Here is a 19,295-nt window from a genome sequence, read left to right as displayed (position 1 = left end):
CTCAATACACTCAGGGGACAGACTGCTGTGTTCTTTACCAATTGTAGCTTCTTTGTGGATTTCTTGTTTAGGCTATGACAGAATGAGCCAGTATGATGTGTAAGGGAGCCTTGGAGGGCCAAGTGCCCCCCCCAGATTGGCCTGCTGGGGGCAGAGAGGAAGTGGGGCTCTGTCCCTCTCTCTCTGCATCTCCCATACCCGAGCACGTTTGACTGCTCTCCCTGGCACCTGGGAAATGAGTGTGTGTATATGACAGTGAGCTTCCCAGTCAGGTTCTCTAAGGCTGAAGCGGCTCTGTCCCACTGTCCCACTCCCCAGGGAGAGCAGCCAAATATGCGGGGGAGAGGCACAGGGAGAGAAGGAAGGACAGAGAGGAGGAGCCTTTCCCCCCCCCCCCGCAGGTAACATGGGGCAGGGAGCTCTGGGCTGGGGCTCAGGGGTCACTGGGTAGGGGAGACACATGGGGCAGTCACATGTCCACCCCTTTACCTTATGCCCCCCCAGTATGGAGAGGCACCAGTCATCTGCAGCTGTCCAGCCTGCAGGTGCCAACACATGAACTATTATCACAGTCTTCATCTGAGAGCAATGGATAGAGTCTTCCTGATAGCCAGAGGTGGAAGAAGATATGGTTAGTCCATTATGACCCACAGGCTGTACCTACATTAGGCTTATTTTAGAAAATCTTCCACTGTTGAAGTACACCATTTTAGCCCCTTTGGTGAACTAGGATAGACAGAGGATCTGCATTTTTGTTGTTTCATCTAACCTTGCTCAGACCTAATCAAGGACTCACTAGGGTTAAAAATGGCAGTGCTCCATCTATGCTAGCGATTCTACTATTTCAACCTGGTATTAGTGCATTGAGGGACTTTATAATTTTTTTTAAATGATTCCAAGTTACATAGAAGGCAGGACCATTACAAGAGGTATCATACATGAGCTGACTGCTTACTTCTTCTGTTCTTCCACTTCATAGTTCATTGTTAACTTCCTCAAGACAGCTATGCATGTACTTTCATGAGTGCAGCACATACCCTGCTTGGTCTGCATCACAGGAAGCACAGCTTTGCCAGAAACATCTGGTATATTCAGCAACATCAAAAATGAAACTGGCTTTTTAATCATAGCTATTCCTCTCCTTAATTATCTCCTAAGCTATGGGTACATGAATATAAAAGTAATTTTCTCTCCCTCTTTTCATTACTATGATAGTATTATGAATTTTACATGCAGATAATGAACACCTAACAAACATATTTTTTTAGAAGTGCATCAGATAGGTCAGGTTGCTGCTAACCCAAAACTACTCTGGTAGTATCCATACATAAATGATTTTTGACCCTAGTACATTTACAAAATAACGTGTGCCTTTTTTCAAAGCATAATGGACTAGGAATACAAAGGAAAATTTCAGTCAGAGTGGCCAACATTTTGATGTCTTTAGACTATCCCATTGATACATGAAAATAAATTAATAAACTGAACTACTTTGATAACTTGAAATTTGTAGAGATGTTCTTTGAATATCTAAGGGATTTCTTAAACAGGTTTTGTTAAACATAAAAGAGTCTTTTAAAAAGACCAGAGATTTGAGAAAGCTCATGTTCAGAAATTAGACTAATATGAACTGTGTTTACTCAATCAAAGAACGAGCTATATTTTACATTTATAGTTAAACACAGTTTGTCACAAATTGATCACTATTACAACCTCTCTAGCATATTCATTTTTATTAAAAAAAGGCCTGTTCTAAAACTCATGGAAATCAATGGGATTCTCTCCATTCATATCCAAATGCCATTCATACGGCACTCAGGTTGGACTAGAATGGAAAGTTATATCAGCATGGCTGCATCAGTCAGGGGCATGAAAAAAGCACACCAGGTATGGTGTAGCTACACTGACATAATCACCAGTGTAAACGCAGCCACGTCAACAGAAGAGAGCTTCCATTGATGTAGCTAATGTAATTTGGGGATGTGGTGTTCCTACACCAACAGTAGAGCGCCTTCCATTACGGTAGTCTGATCCTACACTTTGGAACTATGCCAGCACAGCAATATCAGTACAGTCTCTGTAGCTATACCCCTAGTTGCTAACTGAGGCTACAGACCATTCTTACTTCTACACCACAGTTATGTCTTTTATAGTCCATGTAGAGTTTAAAACTTCACTTCATAATGGCCACAGATTATAGGTTTTCTTTCAAATTATAGAGCCATCAATTAAGTGTCCATAGACAGGTCATTTCAACACCAGAGAGAATTTCTGCCATACTAAGCCATCTTATTTCAGTCTCCAGTGAATCATTTTTTTAGCCTAACTTGCATTGTAGCTTATGTTTTAATACATACAACATTGAAAGCATGGGTTCATTTAGTAGTGGATATACAAATCTGAATGTTTATTATTATAGGATAGGGACGCTGGAACAATTTTATAGCAGGGGTGCTGGGAATCCCGTATATGATGGATGTCATGTGTTTGGTTGCTATTATTACTTCAAACAAGCGGGTGTTTCTGCATTCCCAGCACCCCTAGTTCCAGCTCCCCATCTACACTCAGGTATGAAAGACTCTAATAGGACCCATTCTTCAATATAGATCTACATCCCATGTCACCATTACTACAAACTTCTGCTTTCCTTTGAGACTGACACTCTTGCTGACCATTTCAGAAGACATGCCAATGACTGAATGGGCAAAGTGAATCACTCTCATTCTGCTAGAGGTGCCCTATGTAAGATATCACCTTGCAAGATGGTGTGGAGGAGGCTGCATTGCCACTGCCTAGGCTGGCATCCTTTTTAGGGCCAGATGGTTATTTATCATCATAAGCGAAGCAGTAATGGCCCTTTGTTTAGGTTATGTAACCCTTGCTATTATAAAAATGTTTCCAACCATTTCTGAAGCACTTAAACACCGCCATAGTTTGCTGCAGGAGCTTGTAATTTGGGGGTATAGTACCAGAAGAGTGCCTTTTGCTGTCTGTAGGAAAATATGTTCAGATTTGGCTGAGTTATAAATTGTCAAAATCACTATTTAGCATCTGTGTTGTACTCCATAGAACTTGCTAAAGCCATATGGCTAAATTTTTTGGATATTCTGTGTGTCCTAAGCATGCTCCAGCCCCACTAAAACTTCAGTTAACATAAAAAATGACTCCAGAGGCGATCCTAGCAATTACAACCTGGTACTCCTAACTTCATTAGAACCTGGCTACATAATCTGACTACATACATGCAAGAGGGTATATGTTCCGGAAGTCTCAGACAATTCAGTGTAATGGACTGAATTGTCTGAAACCTTGACTTGAGTCTAGTTCAATATTGTCCCTATAAATTCTATCCTCTGAACTGTCAGGAGGATAGCCTCTTCTTAGTTAACTAACTGTCTCAATGCCTTGGAAGTTAACTGGATAAGAGTTACACTGGACAGGACCTGAACTCTGGAACTGCCCCTCACCGGCCAGTTGTCCAGGTAGGGATATATTTGTACTTCTAACTGTCTCAGGAAAGCTGCTACCACTACCATACATTTTGTAAAAATCCGTGGAGCTGCCAACAAGCCAAAAGGCAGCACCATGAACTGGTAATAACGTTGATTTACCAGGAATCTAAAATACTTCCTGTAGCCTGGATACAGTGCCATATGGAAATAAGCATCTTATAAGTTGAGGGCAGCATACCAGTCTGAAGGATCCAGGGAGGGGATAATAGCAGCCAGGATGATCATATTAAACTATCATTTTTAGGTATTATTGAGTTGACATAGATCTAAAATTAGCCTGAGACCTCCCTTTACTTTTGGTATTAGAAAATAGTGGGAATAAAACCCTTTTCCTCTCTGACACTGAGGAACCTTGCCTATGGCTCCCACCCAGATGAGAGATCGAGTTCCTCGGGAGAAAGGTCCCTGAAGAGGAATGTGGAAGGAGGTTGGGAAGGAGAGGAACAAACAAACAGAAGGGTGTATCCCACTTCCACAGTGCATAAGACCCACTGGACTGAAGTAATCTGGGATCAAACACTGAGGAAATGGAATAGATGGTTTGTGAACACAGGGGAAGGAGAGACTGGAATCATGGAAACAAGTCTGGTGTCCTCGACTGAACCATCAGCCTGGCTGCTTAGTATCCCCAGGGCATTTAGATGGACCAGGAGGTGCTGAAAAAGCAGCAAGAGTCAGTATGTATCTATAATTCCTACTCTTTTCCCTTGATAGGTCTTGGCAAAAGTGGGGTATCAGTGGGAGAGCTGAGGAGGAAAGTGTTTCCTGGATGTGGCAGAGTGTATATGCCCAATGACTTCAGAGTTACCCTGGAGTCCTATATTCTAGGAAGCTCATCATACATCTGAGATGAAAAGAGGGATGACTCTTTAAATGGCAGGTCCAGCATCGCCCGTGGAACTTATTTGTGGCTACAGCCTTCAGAGTTGCTGAAGCACCTGCGCACAGTGATTGCAGAAGCCATCATCCTAGTACCTCAGTCCAAACCAGCCTGAAGTAATGTTCTCATCCCCAATTTCTCTTAATCTACTAGCAAAAAGAACTCCTGCTTAGCATCCTCAGGTAACTTGTCCTTACATTTCAGAATAGAGTCCTGGATATTAAAGTCATATCACCTGAATGAAGCCTGCTGGTGGCAATTCTTAGCTATAACCCTACCATAGAATACATTTTTCTACTGAACAAGTCTAGCTTTCTGGCATCCCTTGATGTAGGAGTAGATGACTGCAGCCCCTAGTGTTCCCTCTCATTGTCAGACAAGATAAAATGCTCAAAACTCTGGGAGGGCCATAATATCTATGCTCCATTGTTTAGATGTGGGAGGGAGAGAAAAATGAGATTGCCAGAGAGTCTTGATAGAGTCTAAAATGGCCTCATTAATTGGCAGTGCCACCCAAAATGGAGCAGCAGAGGCAGAATATCAATGAGGCTTCTAGAAGATTCCCTAATCTGAATGTCCAAGCCTGAAGCTACCCTTTTTAAAAGCTCCTGATGAGCCCTGTAGCCCATCAGGAGGAGGTGAAGGTACATCCAAGGAAACTGCTTTATCTGGAGGGGAGGATGAAGCTAATACAGGTTAATGCTGTGCCTCCTCTCTTAGGCCTGGGCTACACTAGCGGGGGGGGTTCAAACTAAGATACGCAACTTCAGCTACGCTATTCGCGAAGTATCTTAGTTCGACTTTACCTGGCCGTCCTCATGGCGGCGAGTCAACTGCCGCGGTGCCCCCGTCAACTGCACTTACTCCTCCTGCCAAGGTGGAGTACGGGCGTCGATTAGCGGATCGATTTATCGTGTCCAGACGAGATGCGATAAATCGATCCCTGATACATTGAACACTACCCACCGATCCGGCGAGTAGTATAGACATACCCTTAGCAGTCTTGCCAGATGCACCTGAAAACCTTCGTAATGCTCATTAGCAGTTCTAGCACCAAGCTCAGGATCATTAAAGGCTTGATGAGTTGACTCCCCACATCCAGCCAAGGAAAGTGAACCTGACTGACATGGAGATTACTGGGAAATGGGCAAATCCCCATGAGTTCAAGAAGGGCCAGTGAAAGGGCATTGGACCACAATGTCTTGCAGGCCACATGTCCATGCCAGCACCCATCACTGGGTCTCGCAAATACCGAGTGGTAAGGTCTAGTAGGGAAGCGGCAAGACAATCCATGTCTAGGAAACATAAGAGCCAAGCTCCGAGTCAGAAGACGACGACACGCCTTCTCCTGACCATCGATGGGTCAATTAAGTCATCTGATGCCAATAGTCCAGGGAAGAACAAAGAGAAGCTGTCATCAATGGCTTCACTCTCAATGGTATCGAAGGATGAGAGCTCTGGGATGCAGGTGGTTGACTTGGTGCCAGGCACTGCACAGAGTAGCCTCTGACCAGTGTGCAAGAGATGTAGACAAAGCCAGAATCGATGAAGGCGCTGCTTAGAGACTGGAGATCTGCCTCTCTCAGCAGTGTCCTTGGAAGCCTTCTGCTTCTTCCTGGGCACTGGCGAGGGTGAATGATGACAGAGCTCTGTCAGCATCGGAGGCTCACATCTCATAGATGCTGAAGAGCTTGGTACCCTCTCTGATCAAGGAGGCTTTGAAGATGGTTTCAGAGCAACCTCCATCAAAAGAAGCTTCAGCCTGGCCTCTCAACCATTCTTGGTCCTAGGTTTGAAGTCTCTGTAAATCTAGCACTGATCTATGAGACTCACCCAAGCACCTCAAATAACTAGAGTGCAGGTCGCTCACTGACATGGGCTTTGAGCACCCCAGCAGGACTTGATGCCTGGTAATCAAGGCATCATTTGGTACCAATAATCAAACCCCAGACTTGGGGAACAGAGAAAAAACTATGATACTAAACTAACTCAACAAACATTAACTAACCTTAACATACAAATATGTAACTATATACAGGAAAAACATTCTGAGAGCACTTGCTAACGCAAGGCCAACAGATTCCAACAACCATCATAGGTAGTAAGAAGGAACAGAGGGAGATTGGGGGGTGGTTTTGTCCTTTATACCTGCATGCAGTGGAGTGTTGTGCAGAGGGTACTCAAGCTGCCCCACTGAGTACACGGAGGGGAATAATTTCTGACAACTGAGCTCAGGATGCACACACCAAGAGTGGAACATACATGTGCAATCACTCGAAGAACTATTCAGTCTTGTCACAGGGCACCTCCATTGCTACCTGGTGAAACTGACTGCCTGGACAGTTCAGAAGGTTCTACAGTCACAAACACACACCAGGCTGTTTATCCTTCACCAAGGTGTGCATTTATATCCTTCTTACATCACAGTAACATGTATTACAGGCTTATAGCAAGGACAAGCCCCTCAAACCTGCAGAGGAATTATTATTACAATGTTATTACCAAAAGTAACTTATCTGTAAGATTCTATCAAAGTGTGAACCAATTAGCACTATGATATGCTAATTGTTAAAAGTTAACCTAGTGGTGGTAATCACCATCTGTAGACAAAATATTCATTTTACCTGCAGGTCCTTGAACACAGCAGTAACCATATGGCACAGAGAGTTGGGCTTGTTCAGTGCATCTCTAATAAGATCTAGGTGACACAGATAAGCTATGATAGGTGTCATAGTGAACAAGTGCAAGGACCTTTCACATCTGGATCCCTCATTTCTAATTAGGAATGAGTAAGACATCAGAGGGTCAGGTGACACTGTCTAACAGAGTGCATTGTTTGTATATGGATGAGGTATTGTAAGGCGAAAGTTTAAAAACAGCATTTCCAATTACCCTGTTTGGTGATAAAACGGAATGACACCACATTCTATCTTTAAACATGTGAAAGGTCAGAATTTTAGATCCAAATATGAAATTTCTTCCTCTCACTGTATGTTTATTATTATATTTATTTATATTTATAAAACAACTGAATTCCCATCAATGTTCTGGACACCCTTATGAAATTTCATTTTCAGAACTAGTATCTTAACAGGCTGCTATTCTCACTCCAACAACATACAAATATGATCCAGAAGACAGTAATAAAGGCCAGGATTTTGGCTCCCTTGCTCATTTTGAGTAGCAGCAGATTGCACAAGCAGCCCGATTGAAATCACATTTCCTACAGATTAAGGTCTCAGCTCTCAACCTCCCCCAAACATTGGGAGAAAGGACAGATCTTGCAGCTGTCAACAAGTCCAAGCTCTGGAAGACCAAGGAGCAGAGCACAGTCCAAAGTTGAGAACCACATAACTCTCTTTTATTGAGTGAGTTCCAGCTCACCTCTCTGTGCTGAGCTCAACCACAGCAGTATGGCAAGGGGGAGAGGCTGTCTCTCACATAGCCAGATTGCAAACATTTTAGAGCTTTACAGGACATTAGAAGTTTGAATCAGACCCAGAAACTTATTGGCGTCTGGTGCAGTTCCTGGAGCATTTGCTGCTGTAATGTGCTCATAGCACTGAAAATCCCTTTAATAAGTGGGCCACAGCATCCTGCACTACCTTCAGATTCTCCGACAGATTCTCCACTTATGCTGGGTACAGATCAGAGGGTGGACTGTCAAGGAACTGGTCATAGATCCCTGATTGTCTGCCTGTTTTCACACGCAGGCTGGAGAAGCCTGGTAACTGTGGTCCTCAAAGAACCATATGCCATTTGAGGATTACAGGATCACATCACACTCTGTCATTCCCCCTACTTATCCCTACCCCATGCACGAGGGGCTGCAGGGAGGGAGGTGTAGGATCTAGAGTCCCTGATTCTACACTTGCTGATGTTCCCTGATGCATAGGGGTGTCTCCAGCAGAGAGATTACAGGTAGTTTTCACTCCCTTTGTACTGCCTATAGGGTGTAAACAGAGTGGAGACTTCCTGGGAATCTTGCCCTCTGAGTAATCTCAAGGTGTAGACACATGGAGAACATATTATAATTGTATTGCTTATTTTTCAGATGATTAATATACAAAACTGTTGCAAGGTCAATATTGTTTGGAAAATGTCACAATAATATTGCTAGGCACAAGTGGAAAAATTGTTCTTAGCCATGGTCATTACTTCAACACCCACTGTTCCTGCATTTTCAGTAAAAATGGGTTTACAAGATAACACCATATCCTTCTTAATTGTTATTCCACATAGCGTCTGTTAAATTTCCCCTCTCCCATACACATGATATTGTAGAGGCAAGAATAAAGTTAGCGGTCTATTACGAAGTGGGTGGGTGGGTGAGGTTCTGTGGTCTGAAATGTGCAGGAGGTCAGACTAGATGATTGTGATGGTCCCTTCTGACCTTAAAGTCTATAAGGAAATTTTCTATAGTTTCTGAAGAACACATGCAACAGATGTTTGTCACATTGCTCACTGCACTACAGCAGGGGTTCTCAAACTGGGGGTCGTGACCCTTGGGGGGGTTGTGAGGTTATTACATGAGTTGTCAGCCTCCACCCTAAACCCTGCTTTGCCTCCAGCATTTATAATGATGTTAAATATGTTTTAAAAGTGTTTTTATTTTATAAAGGGGGTCACACTCAGAGGCTTACTATGTGAAAGGGGTCACCAGTACAAAAGTTTGAGAACCACTGCACTACAGGAAGGCACTTGATACTATGGTGATCTTGTGGTATAAGAACTTGACTAGAAGAGAATAAATATGCTGAGCAATGGAGATCATCTCTCTAGGATGGTATGTGGTATATTCCAAAAGTTCATAGAATTACAGAATATCAGGGTTGGAAGGGACCTCAGGAGGTCATCTAGTCCAACCCCATGGCACATATTTGCCCCAGGTCCCTAAATGGTCCTCTCAAGGATTGAGCTCACAACCCTAAGTTTAGCAGGCCAATACTCAAATCACTGAGCTATCCCTCCCCCCACAATCCATAATATTCAGTGTCTAGAGAGGATATAGAGTGGTTCACTGCATTTTATCCCCTGATTTGTGCTGTATCTGCACCTCACAACTTGTTCCCATGTTTATAAATGATTAATCTGAGCCTTTGTACTGCAAATGGTATTTTATAATTTGCTTTAACGCACACATGAAGCAGTCTTATTTTACTACCTGTTGGACACATCTCAAACTGTGCTATCTTTGGGTCCTCTCTGAAAATTTTGTAACTTGCCTAACCTCTAATTCTGTGGCTCTCTCTGCCACTTCCACAGCCACCCAGATTTGTGAAAAACACTACTTTGCTGGGGGGAAAAGGAGGGAGGGTTCTTGTAGCAATGGGAAAACACTAATGTTTATACAATCAGAGTTCTGAGGGACTAAACTTGGTAATTGTGCTAATGCTTAGTGCAATGCTTTCTTGGGGTACCTAGGACTGAGAGTCACTTTGTAACTTGGTCCACCTCCAGCGAGGTGGAGAATTGTTTATGTTTAACTGGGTGTCAGCTCCCTGACACCCCCCGTCTACTAGCTACACAACCTCCTCAGGGCAATGCTAGCCCTCACATTGCTTTGCTGGCTATCAGTATGTACACAATACTCCCTGAGCCCCTGTGAAGTGTTCCACTGGGATAACCAGCCTGTCCCTGGGGCAGGGCCACCACTGCTCACCAGCCCCAAACATGCACTGCCACATTCAGTCTCAGTTAAGGAGGCTTATTCTTTTCTAACAAAGGTTAAACAAACAACACAGTCTTAAGTCAGTTCCTCGCTCCTAGGTTTCAGGGTCACCCTTCCTAGGGGTCTCTGACATTCCAGCTGTGGCAGTTTCCTAGCCACAGACAACTCTGTTGCCCTCTTGGAACAGCAGTCACAGGGTTGCTTCCCTGAACCCCCTTGCTCCATAACTCACCACAGGAGTTGGCTTCAACTTGGCCTACCTGCAGGCTTTTATAGACCCAGGTGTAGCCCAACCCTCTTTAAATTAGCTGGATTAGGCTCACCTGCTCCAGTCAGGGAGCACTGGACCCAGGCTATCCACAGAGACCAGCTACCCTGGGACACAGCCCTTGACACTGGCTCACTGAAATACCAGGTTTACTGTCTTCAAGGAGATAGTGTACACAGCAGCTTGTTTGATTCGACTATGTTTGATTCGATTATGTAGGTCAGCTCCTACATAATATCACAGCACTGAGATAGATTTATAAAACAATGTTTATTTGTAAAGATTAATATTTAAGAGAGCGCGAGTAAGGATAATAGACACAGAAAGGTTATATATAAAACAAAATCACAACATGCTTTCTAGAGATTAAACTTAATAGGCTAACTGCCTAACTAAGGAAGTCTCTCTAACCCCCAATGTCTTCTGCAGTATTTCCAACCAGAGAAGGTTGGGATCCTATTTTTATGAATGCAATCACAGTGCCCCATTAATTCCTCAGGTGTAAGATAAAAGATTTCGGTCTCCCCTTATATTCCCAAAGCCACTGTCTGTATACAGAGTCACAATGACCCCCCCTGTGGTTTATTCCTTGGTGTGCTGAATCCTTGCTATCACTGATTTTGTATGCTTACAATGTGTTGTCTTACAATGCTTAATTTACAAGTGAACTGAAGCAGAGATGTGAATATACATTGTTTGTCTGGAAGAAGCCTGTCTGTCAATACTGCCTTGAGTCAGACTTTAGGGAACATATTTTCATAGAGATAGATAGATAGATAGATAGATAGATAGATAGACAGACACCACATCTTACATGATATTTGAACATACATTTCTCAATGATATTAATGACCATTGTGACCCCAGCTTTTACTGAAGACCTCACATGACATTCTTTATGAATTAAATGCCACAAAAGCAGTGTGCTAGGTGTAGTAAGTTTGTCAGGCCTGGTTACTGTTACTGTTAAAGACAGTGAACCCGTTGCCAGTTTGGCACTGATGGGTTCTTAGGGTCACACTTAGTAATTGAAATCATCACATGGTATGCTCTCATTATAAAAGATTTATATACATTAGAGTCCTGTCTCTGAGATATATGGAGAGATGTTCAGTTCCCTCTCTCACACGTACTGTGAGTGGTTTGTAGTGCCTCCTATTTGTAGTGATCGTTACTGGGATAGAAAGGTCTGCTTGCTGGAGAGGTGATCATTATCTCGGTTCATGTGCTTTGTTGTAAATATATTATTTGTATAAGCTCTCTTTTCATTCCTAAGAGCTTGACTTCCTAATTTACCTTCCTAACAGCAGGAGCTAAAATGTCAAGTGGTTTGAAGAACCAAACTGAAATTCTTCTGTTACTTTGAGGTCCCTACCCTAATGTGATACTCCCGAAAGCAGCTGTATCCCACATTTTATCCTTCCTCTGGAGGAAACATTATGGACTCAGTTCTACCAAGGCTTTATGTACATGCTAAACTTTATGCACAGGGATCAGCCCCATTGAAGTCAATGGCACAACTCAGAGTGAGTAAGTTAAATATGTCTTAAGTTTTTGTAGACCCAGGACTTATTACAGTAAAAGCAACAAAGCATTTTCTGAGAGGAATGGTGCCCCAAAGAGTAGACTCATCAAAGGTGGAAAGATTCCTGCCTTTGATTTTTAGGAATTCCTATGTGTAGCTAGAGGCTTTGATAAATTGACAGTTACATATTTGCAATATCCCTCCTCTCTTAACTTCTCCCTATGGTTTTTTTCCTATTAATTTTTTATTAAATATCCCCTCCCTATTGTTTTGTAACATCTCATCCTCCCTTTCATTGAATTATACCTGAAACTAGTTTGGCAAGCTTTATAGGGCAGGTATAATGATTTATCATCTGTACCATGATATGCCTAGCACATTTTGGATGCCGTAAAATAATAATAAAACAGTCTGGCAATAACTACAATTCTGAGTGGAAACTCAGTTTCTGTTTTTAAACTTTTAGTTACTGCAGCTACAAAATACATTATGTACATTTGCTTTTAACTGGTTTCAGTGTTCATTTCTTTACATTCTTTTTATGTCAGGTGGAATGTTACTGATCATATGGTGCTGCAGACAAGGTTTCCTTGCAAATGAGATGGTGAGTCTCAGTGGATTTGCCTGCACTGACTGCATAAGTACAGATTAATAAAGGACTAGTGGAAGGCAGGTAAGTGCACAGCCCTGGGACTGGGCAAATATTTCTTTTAATCCATTTATTGACTGAAATGTTGTTATAATAAGCCAACTTTGTATTTTAGGTGTATGGCAACAGATAGGAAAACTCCTGGAAGGTAAGCTTGAGCTTCAAAATATGGTAGAACAGGAAGGTCAATCAAAAGTAAATCAAAAATTCACTGTCAATCTCACCACTACTGTGACCTGTCTCATTTTATTCTGAGCAATCATAGTCACTTCAAGAATAAATCAACAAGTGTAGACTTCTAATTTCACTTAGTCAGCACCCAGAGGACACCAGGTCATGATCTATGCATTATATTCCCTCTCTCCTCCCAATCTGACATATGGAGAATAAGAATCTAGAGCTTGATCTCCACTATGAAAACTTTCCTACTAACACTACTGAAATTCAAGACAGCATGTTGTTTGTCTTAGCTCTCTAGTTCCATATTATATGATATCGGGGGCGGCTCCAGGCCCCAGCATGCCAAGCGCGTGCTTGGGGCGGCATGCCGCGGGGGGCGCTCTGCCAGTCGCCGGGAGGGCGGCAGGCGGCTCCGGTGGACCTCCCGCAGGCCCTCCTGTTGTCCAGGGCCGCTCATAGACACAGCACACTGAGGCTTCATGAGAGGGAGAGGCAGGGGTAAGCGGCGTGGTAAGGGGGCCGGGGCCAGGGCTGGGAGGGTTGGATAAGGGGCAGGGAGTCCTGGGGACGGCCAGGAGACAGGGAAGTGGCAGAGGTTCTGGGGGGGGCAGTTAGGGGATGGGGATCGTGGGCATTCCGGGGGTCTGTCAGGACTCGGTAGGGGGGTGGATAGGGGTCGGGGCAGTCAGGGGACAGGGAGCAGGGGGGGCTGTGGGGGTGGGGTCCCAGGGTGGTGATTGGGGAGGGGGTCTCGGGAGGGCGGTCATTGGACAAAGAGCAGGATGGGTCAGGGATTCTGAGGGGAGAAGTTGAGGGGCAGGAAGTGGGTGGGGTCAGATAGGGGGGAGGGCTAGGTTGTTTGGGGAGGCACAGCCTTCCCTACCCTAAAGCTCATTCAGCAATTTGAGGCTTGCAGACAGCTATTTAACACAAAGAGCCAAGCTGTTATCTTTTCCCTTAGGGCTACTGTCCTTTTCACTTCTCAAATGCCAAATTATAGTCTACATTTAATTCCAGTGCTATTGGGAGATTTATGTCAGGGGAGGGTAGCCTCATTTAAAATTAGCCACTTTAGATTAACAGTGATAGAGCCAAGAGAGCCATGGGGGAGGGATCACATAAGAAGAGCAATATCCTACATCACCTACCTCCTTCCCAACCCTACCAAGGGAGACTCCCCTCCTCTGCATTCCCCGAGGCTCCAGAAGGGTTAATTCAGTGGTTCTCAAACTTTTGTACTGGTGACCCCTTTCACATAGCAAACTTCTGAGTGCGACCACCCCCCCTTATAAATTAAAAACACTTTTTATATATTTAACACTATTATAAATGCTGGAGGCAAAGCAGGGTTTGAGGTGGAGGCTGACAGCTCACGACCCCCCGTAATAACCTTGTGACCCCTTGAGGGGTCCCGACCCCCAGTTTGAGACCCCCTGGGTTAATTTAATTTTAGCATCCTGTGTCCATTCACATGCATGTGCTATTTTGAGCATTTCAGTTTTCACAACATAGGCTCATCCCAGATTCTGGAACAAGCTCAAATGCTCAGTCCGTGGAGTATGTACATAAGCTATACTAAAGACAAACCCACAGTAACTGTCTCCAGTTTGTGAGGGACCCCGTGGAGTCAGTCTCTAGGAAACAGATAAATTCATGGAGGTTAAGTCCATTAATGGCTATTAGCCAGGATAGGTAAGGACTGGTGTCCCTAACCTCTGTTTGTCAGAGGGTGGAGATGGATGGCAGGAGAGAGATCACTTGATCATTACTTGTTAGGTTCACTTCCTCTGGGGCACCGGGCATTGGCCACTGTCTGCAGACAGGATACTGGGCTAGATGGACCTTTGGTCTGACCCAGTGTGGCCGTTCTTATATTCTAACCTAAATGAACCCAAAGTTATGGAGACAGATATGAATCAAGGAAGCCAGCAGAGTATCAGAAACTTGGAAAAATCTCTGACTAGATGGGCTCAGGTGTTTGGTCACAAGCTGAGGTGGTTCAAAAGTTTTGGATTTTTTTTAAGCAGAATTTTTTTTTATTGTTTCTTTAAACAATCAAACACAGCAAGCAGCAAATATTTGGCCACACACTTCTGAAACCCCAAACCATGTTCAGGTTTTGGCAGACTAATTTCAGCTTTTCAATTAAAAAAAACCACAACAAATTTTGAAGGAAAGCAGACATTGTCCGTGATTTTTTTCTGCTTTTTAAAAACCCCTAGTTTTCGATCCAAAAAAGTTTAGATCGAAAATATTTGTCCAACCCTTTTAATGAGCTTTAGTGCCTTTTAGCACTAGCTGATGCTGAGAACCAGTGATACCTTGTAAAGGTGACTTGAAAAGAAGTTTTCTCAAAACTGGGTTTGTGCTGAGATTCAGGTTTTTAAATGATTATTTTTCCCAGGGTGGCCTGGGGGGCGGCAAGTGGGGCAATTTGCCCTGGGCCCCACAGGGGCCCCCATGAGAATATAGTATTTTATAGTATTGCAACTTTTTTTATGGAAGGGGCCCCTGAAATTGCTTTGCCACAGGCCCCCTGGATCCTCTGGGCGGCCCTGGCACTAACTGTGTAAGCTTTTCTACCCCGATCCAGTCTATCTGCCTAGAGTTTTTCTAGTGTACCCTTCACCATAAATGAATGCGGCTGAATGCTGAACACAGTCATTAAGATGCACCTCGCATTCCCCATTGTAGAATTTACTCTTTCCCTTTCTTTTAGCTTCACCAACTCTCCTTACTGTTTTCTTTCTCATTACTGTTGCATTTCTATTACTGGCAGACTTCTACAGAAAGGCAAATCTTACAACATGCTTTTAAAATTGGACTACTTCTATAGATGAGAGGTAAGAACGCCCATTTAGTCCTTGACCTCTCTGCTGAGCGTAACAAAAAATGTACCAATTAATGTTATTTTTTATCTAGATGCTTGTGCACTGGATTGCAAAACAATCCTACCTTCCTACAAATCCTGACACAACATTTCATATATGTACTCTATGAGTTTACAAGTCTGTATATTTCTGCTGTAAATGCTTGACATTTTTTTTTAAAAGCACACCTCGATGAGCAATGGATCACAGGATAATAAAATCTTAACCAAGCTGAATGTTGGAATCACTTTTTTCTTACAAAGAACAAATTTCACACTGATGTTTCATATAAAGCATAGATGTGTAATATCATGGATTTTGAACCCAGGTCTGGGAGTTGTGACATTCTCCAGGGTGCAATCTGAACTGCTTTGTTCCCTTTTGACACTTCTTTGCTGATGAACTGCAGCTCTGCTCACTCACAGCCACCAGCATTCAAAGTCAATCCCAGCTGAATACAGCCAGCCCGCCATGAGTTATATATAGGACAACACCCGCATATCCCTCAGTCCTAGCTTTGCTCCCCAGAAATGTGCATCTTGTACTGCTCAGTAGCCCACTGGATAGTATAATCTCATAGATCAGAGGTGGGCAAACTACAGCCCATGGGCCACATCCAGCCCGCGGGACCCTCCTGCCTGGCCCCTGAGCTCCTGCCCTGGGAGGCTCAACCCTGGCCCCTCCCCTGCTGTTCCTCTTTCCCTACAGCCTCAGCTCACCCCACCGCTAGCACAATGCTCTGGGCAGCAGGGCGGCGAGCTCCTGGGGCAGCACAGCTGCACCACCCATGGGAGCACTTAGTGGAGGATCACCTGTTCCATCGATTCCTCCAACCAGGCTATTTAAGTCAGAAGAGACACAGGAAGTTTGTCCAATCAATGAGGCAATTTCCTGTTGTGGCTTCACTGGACCCTGCTTGTGCCTGTTTCCTGCACCCAACCCCGTTCCCGATTCCTGCTTTGTTCCTGGCTCCTGCCTCACCACTGCCTTCACTCCTGTTCCCACTTTGCTTCTCCTACATTTCCTGTCTTTATGCCTTGCCTCTAATCATCAGTGACCAGTCCTGGCTCCAGCTCTGGCCTCCGACTTCTGACCCTGCCTCCGGCTTAATCCTTGACTCTGCCACTTGGTATCTGAACTCAGCTCTGTCCCTCAGCTTTGATTCCTGGTTCTGACTCTGGCTTGACCCCTGGCAGCTGGCTCTGGTGCTGACCTTTGGCTTCATTCCCAAACCTTGATGCCTACTCTGCCCACTAGATCTGACTCCTGCTCTGACTACTAGGCCAGACTAACTACATCCATAACAAGGTGAGTTAAAAACACAGTTTTCTCCTGAAATGAAGGAACAACTCTCTCCAGTGTAAGGATTTTAAATGTTCTGTTTATTAATGAATGCTACTTTATATGAGACGTAATTGCTAGCATTTTAGTCACAGTGTGCTTACGTTACAGATGTATGTATGTACCTTCCCACACATGCATCTCAATAGATATGCCATAGCCTAGTATTTCTGTTATAATTCACATTTTCCTAGCTGACTTAACTGTGTAATTGTAACTTTCGTATTTTGGGTATTTGTGTGGTTCTTTTCTGTTAGTGAGAGTTTGGACATTCCTAGAGCAACAGCATGAATCCCATTGGTGGATACGGACTTTCCATATGTAAGAACATGTCACACTAAGTTTGATTTCTCATGTTTTACAGGATTGCAGTTTCACTGTTCTGTTGGTAGTGAATCTCTTAGAGTTAAAAACCAAAGTGGACGCTGGCCTTAACTTCCACCACACCAGTGGCTGGAGAACAGGCAGTCCATGCCACTATGGCAATATCATTGAAAACCTACAGGTCACTCATAAGTGTACTACACTATACAGAGTGGTACTGCTATCTGAAAAGATCCCTACTAAGTTGACAGTGATTTTGACTACTGCGTTGTATCAGTTTAAAGTAACTGGAAACCATTATTTTAACACTATTATGATACAGTGACAATGAAGCATAAGTACACGTTTCGGGTAGAGTAGTTCATGATAAGTGAAACACCACATGTGGTACAACTGGATACTTACCGTATTTCATTATGTGCCGCAGCCAGACAATGCTCACCAAGGTCACTGTTTGGCATTTTCAAATGTAATGACACTCGATTGCTTAAGGGAGTTAGCTTTTTAATCCTGCTGTCTCTGGTCTAACTTAGGCAATCAACACAATAGATACAATTCTTTACTACAGCTTAGTTATCTTCATGTTGAAGCAGTCGTACTTTGTGACCTCTAACGGAGATTTCCTGTGCTTATGACTTCCTTTTATTGCCTACCAGCTGAGGATCAGTTCCAGCCATTGTTCCTTTGGCAATAATTAATTGTAAAAGATACCAGAGAACACAGCACAGAGCCTGCAAAGCGAGGCATCAGGAAGGACAAAAAATTGATAATGTGCCATCTAGAATGATCAAGTTGTCAAGGCTGACATTGATATGAAATCCCCTGTTATTGCAGATGAACCAGTATGATACCAAGGGGCTGAACGTGAGCCAGATTTGATTTGTCAGCTTGTTGCTGTTATTCTGACAACATTTCAGTGAAATTGTCACATCTGCCAAAATTCTGTTAGAAAATTGGATCTAGCAAAGAACACCAAACAATCTTATTTTCTAATATTGAGTGTGCTGGATTTCCCCCTGATGAGTCATCAGCCAGCAGCAAGAATGAAGTGTCACAACAATCACAAAGATACCATCTGTTTAAGGGAGATGATCCAAAGGCAAACACACATCTTTCTGAACATGCAATTCATCAGATTGGTACTAGTTAATACGGATATATGTATATAGATGTACATTGCATCACTGTGCCTCTTTCCTAAAATGTTGTTAAAACATGCAGATAATGTAAATTTGCAATTAGTCTTAATTTTTGTGCTCTCAACATCTGCTAAAACCAAAAACGAGTTTATTTAAGCTTCCTGTCTGGGGAGCACCTGACATTTGAAAATGTGGAAGATATTTCCATCACCTGTGCCCCCACCTGGTGTTTACAGAAACTAGCCTTCGGGGACTAGAATACTTCTATTGCATTCACTTAAAAAAACCAAAAAACAAATACAAGCTCTGCTTGTAGAGTGGTGCTGAATATTGACCACAAACAGGCAGGTACAGGAATCCTAGATGACTACCCCTTCATTGCTAGTCTGGGTGACTGTTTTTTTAGTCACATAATGTACAGGAGATAACTGTCACAATTTAAAGAAGACTGAACACAGAAGGCTTCCTATTCCTAAACTATAGTAAATTTTAATCTGAAATATTTGTCAGAGCTGAGTAGTTATTTGTTGAGGTATGAAGGACCTCATGAAACATGTTTAGATGGTGGTAATAGTGCCAAAACTTAGTAAAACAAGACTCAAAGAGATAAGGAAATCTGTTATGCCATATACGGTATATATATGTAGCATTAAATCCTACAGGGACAACAACAATGAATGTAATGCTATTTGGGGGGATTGATTTTCAGTATACCTTCCCTAGTCTTGACTAATGCTGACAGTTGGTTGATTAATACAATAAATGAAGAGCGATACAATCTATGGTATAGATGCTGGCTTCAAGATTATTGTCTTATATGCTGCTTTCACTTACATCATCAAGATCTTTTTAAAACAAATCCTAATGAAAAATAAGTATCTGGTGTTCAGTCTCTTTAAATGTCAAACTAAAAATGGTGTTGCAGCATATAATATT

General features: G+C 43.1%; 1 protein-coding gene across 10 annotated transcripts in view; it reads right to left on the bottom strand.

Annotated features, from left to right (window-relative positions):
* Positions 1–19,295, bottom strand: part of GPC6 (glypican 6) — a 1,136,844-nt gene that overhangs the window by 294,435 nt on the left and 823,114 nt on the right. The window lies entirely within an intron of this gene.

Source organism: Mauremys reevesii, linkage group 1 (genome assembly GCF_016161935.1).
Source record: "Mauremys reevesii isolate NIE-2019 linkage group 1, ASM1616193v1, whole genome shotgun sequence".
Taxonomy (NCBI): Eukaryota; Metazoa; Chordata; order Testudines; family Geoemydidae; genus Mauremys; species Mauremys reevesii.
The sequence above is the reverse complement of the archived record's forward strand: the minus strand, read 5'-3'. Positions and strand labels throughout refer to the sequence as shown.